Source organism: Schistocerca nitens, chromosome 7 (assembly GCF_023898315.1).
Source record: "Schistocerca nitens isolate TAMUIC-IGC-003100 chromosome 7, iqSchNite1.1, whole genome shotgun sequence".
Taxonomy (NCBI): Eukaryota; Metazoa; Arthropoda; class Insecta; order Orthoptera; family Acrididae; genus Schistocerca; species Schistocerca nitens.
Window position 1 is genome coordinate 477,497,625 of NC_064620.1, and position 4,422 is coordinate 477,502,046.

General features: G+C 48.2%; 1 non-coding gene across 1 annotated transcript; it reads right to left on the reverse strand.

The window, feature by feature from the left end:
- Positions 1-2,415: 2,415 nt before the first annotated feature.
- On the reverse strand, positions 2,416-2,522 carry LOC126196833 (U6 spliceosomal RNA). Its single transcript, XR_007539268.1, has one exon. It is a non-coding gene; the product is annotated as a U6 spliceosomal RNA (small nuclear RNA).
- Positions 2,523-4,422: the final 1,900 nt, after the last annotated feature.

Sequence of the window (4,422 nt, forward strand, 5' to 3'; positions counted from 1 at the left end):
ACCTCCAGTGGTGTCGCGACAGGCGTGAATGGAGGGACGAATGGAGACGTGTCGTCTTCAGCGATGAGAGTCGCTTCTGCCTTGGTGCCAATGATCGTCGTATGCGTGTTTGGCGCCGTGCAGGTGAGCGCCACAATCAGGACTGCATACGACCGAGGCACACAGGGCCAACACCCGGCATCATGGTGTGGGGAGCGATCGCCTACACTGGCCGTACACCACTGGTGATCGTCGAGGGGACACTGAATCGTGCACGGTACATCCAAACCGTCATCGAACCCATCGTTCTACCATTCCTAGACCGGCAAGGGAACTTGCTGTTCCAACAGGACAATGCACGTCCGCATGTATCCCGTGCCACCCAACGTGCTCTAGAAGGTGTAAGTCAACTACCCTGGCCAGCAAGATCTCCGGATCTGTCCCCCATTGAGCATGTTTGGGACTGGATGAAGCGTCGTCTCACGCGGTCTGCACGTCCAGCACGAACGCTGGTCCAACTGAGGCGCCAGGTGAAAATGGCATGGCAAGCCGTTCCACAGGACTACATCCAGCATCTCTACGATCGTCTCCATGGGAGAATAGCAGCCTGCATTGCTGCGAAAGGTGGATATACACTGTACTAGTGCCGACATTGTGCATGCTCTGTTGCCTGTGTCTATGTGCCTGTGGTTCTGTCAGTGTGATCATGTGATGTATCTGCCCCCAGGAATGTGTCAATAAAGTTTCCCCTTCCTGGGACAATGAATTCACGGTGTTCTTATTTCAATTTCCAGGAGTATATATATATACAATGCTGGCCACCGTAAATGTAACACCCTGAAAGAAGCATCCGAATCAAGTGAAATTTACACCATGGGTTTGCAGCGATGAGATATGCAACTGATTAGAATTTCAGCGCAGACCCACATCACGCGCGCCTGTGGCGCCACCTCATAGCGCCATTTATGGCTTGGCGATTTCGACGAGTGTACGATCGGCACGTGTGTTTGCCTTGTGGTTGTTTCACAAGACGATCAGTTATGCCTCGTAGACAACAGCGAACATCTTTTGATCAAGTATCCGACAGAGGAAGGATAGTGGCTTACCGAGATTGTGGATTATCATACAGAGAAATCGCTAGTCGTGTTGGACGAAACCAAACAACTGTAATGCGGATATGTGACCGTTGGATGCAGGAGGGTACGACAGACCGACGTGGTCGATCGCATTCACCTCGGTGCACCACTGCACGTGCTGATAGGCAAATTGTGCGCATGGCAGTGACGGATCGCTCAGTGACATCCCGAACCATAGCACAGCACATTGCGTCTGTAACGCATCATCCAGTGTCTGCGCGTACCATTCGACGCCGTTTACAGCAGAGTGGTCTGTCCGCAAGACGTCCATTGCTTCGTCTACCATTGACGCAGAACCACAGACGTCTCCGTCGCCAATGGTGTGATGACAGAAGGATGTGGACGGCAGAATGGAATGACGTCTTTACTGACGAGGCACGCTTCTGTCTGCAGCACTACGATGGTCGGATTCGAGTGTGGAGACACCGTGGAGAGAGAATGCTGGACAGCTGCATTATGCACCGCCACACTGGTCTTGCACCGGGTATTATGGTATGGGGCGGTATTGGATATTACTCTCGCAAGCCTCTAGTACGCATTGCCGGTACTTTAAATATCCGGTGCTACATATCCAGTGCTGGAGCCAGTTGTCCTTCCTTACCTTCAGGGCCCGGCCACAGCCATATTTCAACAGGATAATGCGCGACCACACGTGGCACGCATTGTCCAAAGGTTCTTCGTCAATAACCAGATTGAATTGCTTCCCTGGCCGGCTCGCTCTCCGGATCTATCGCCGATAGAAAACATGTGGTCCATGGTTACTCAACGAGTGACCCAGATTACATCCCCAGCTGCCACACAAGATGATCTTTGGCAACGTGTGGAAGCTGCTTGGGCTGCTGTACCCCAGGAACACATCCAAAGTCTCTTTGACTCAATGCCGAGACGTGTGGCAGCGGTGATCTCCAACAATGGCGGCTACTCTGGCTACTGATTCTGGAAGGAACCACATGCCACAGACGTCTGTAAACGTAATCATTTGATACTTGGTCAACATGTTATCTACAAAATAAATCTTGTTGTGCTACCTCTTGTCTTTCTTGGTGTTGCATTTACGGTGGCCAGCAGTATATGTGTGTGTGTGTGTGTGTGTGTGTATGTACTCTCCGTTTCTACAATAAAGATTTAAAAAAAAATGTTGGTAGAGCACTTGCCCGCGAAAGGCAAAGGTCCCGAGTTCGAGTCTCGGTCGGGCACACAGTTTCAATCTGCCAGGAAGTTTTAGTTCGCGTTTTGTTTACGCTGCAACGGAGCGGACAGAGGTAAGTGTGTACTCTAGCACGGCTCAGTCGGAACTTTCTTATATGTGGAACGCTTCACGATTGTGCGTGTAATCCTTGCAGAGGGGCCATGCTAATCTTCTCTGTACCGTTCCTATTTTAGTATACGAACCGCCGAATGGAGTACGCCACCGAAGACACAGAGGATAGTCCGACTCCAGGGACTCTTCTCTGGCCTGCCTCCCGCGAGACCCACATTCCCAAATTATTGCCCCGCACTATATTCATAATGCCTTTGTCTATTATACTCATTATTCGCGGATTGTTCCCGTAAGAGTTCAGGAAATATTTATGCATCCACGCAGAAGCAGATGGTCAAATCCCCGGTGAGCCTTAGCGATATATATGAAGATGGTATCTGTTCTTTCGGACATGTCGGTGACCATGCAGCTCGTTAGAATGAAATTGCAATGAAATGAATGCCCCTAGCTGCATACAGGCGTTGATATATAAGTCAACGGGGACAGTTCAGAATGTGTGCCCCGACCCGCACTCGAACCCGGGATCTCCTGCCTACATGACAGACGCTCTATCCATCTGAGCCACCGAAGAAAAAAGAGGATATTGTGACTGCAGTGACTTATATCTGCCACAACTCCTGTGAGACCCACATTTCCAACTTATTGTCCCGCACCATATTCACAGTGCACCTGCTCATTATACTAATTACTCGTGGCCTGTTGCCAATTCCTGTAAGAGTTCAGGTACTGTTTGCGCATCCGCACAGAAGAAGATGGTCAATTGGCCAGTTAGCCTTAACTATAAGCACATATATGAAGATGGTATCTGTTCTTTCAGACGTACCCGAAAGAACGGATAACATTGGTGACCATTCAGCTTGTTAGAATGAAATTACAATTAAATTAATACCCCTAGCTGCGTACAGGTATTTATATAAGTCAACGGGGAGTGTTGAAAATGTGTGCCCCAAACGGGATACGAACCCTCGATCTCCTGCTTTCATGGCAGACACTCTAATCATATGAGCCATTGAGAATACAGAGGATAGTGCGACTACAGGGACTCATCTCCTACACGCCTCCCGTGAGACCCACATTAACAACTTATTGTCCCACTCTGTATTCATAGTGCCCTTGCCCATTATACTCATTACTCGTGGCTTGTTGTCGAATCCCATGAGTTCGGGCACTGTTTGTGGATCCATACAGAAAAAGTCAAATGGCTGGTGAGCAATAACTATATATATATATATATATATATATATATATATATATATATATATATATATATATATATATATGGAATCGTTCTTTCGGACCCATGCTAAAGAACAGATACCATCGACATCGGTGACCATGCAGTTCGTTAGAATGAAATTACAATGAAATGAATGGTTCAAATGGCTCTGACCACTATGGGACTTAACATCTGCGGTCATCAGTCCCCTAGAACTTAGAACTACTTAAACCGAACTAACCTAAGGACGACACACACATCCATGCCCGAGGTAGGATTCGAACCTGCGACCATAGCGGTCGCGCAGTTCCGGACTGTAGCGCCTAGAACCGTGCGGCCACTACGGTAGGCCATGAAATGAATACCCCTAGCTGCATACAGGTGTTGATATAAGTAAAAGGGGACAGATGAAAATGTGTGTCACGACCGAGACACGAACCCGGGATCTCCTGCTTACAAGTCAGACGCTCTATCCGCTCTATCCATCTGGGCCACCGAGGAGACAGTGTATAGGGCGACTTCACGGTCTTAATTCTGGCACGCCTCCCGTGAGACCCACATTCCCAATTTTTTGTCCGGCACTATATTCATAGTGACCTTGCCCATTATATATATATATATATATATATATATATATATATATATATATATATATATATATACTCTTAAGGGAATCAGCAACAAGCCGCGAGTAAAGAATGTAATGGTCAGGGACACTGTGAATATAGTGCGGGACAATAAGTTGGGAATGCGTGTCTCATGCGACGCGTGCCAGAGGTAAGTCCATGCAGTCGCACTGTCCTCTGTGTCCTCAGTGGATCAGATGGATA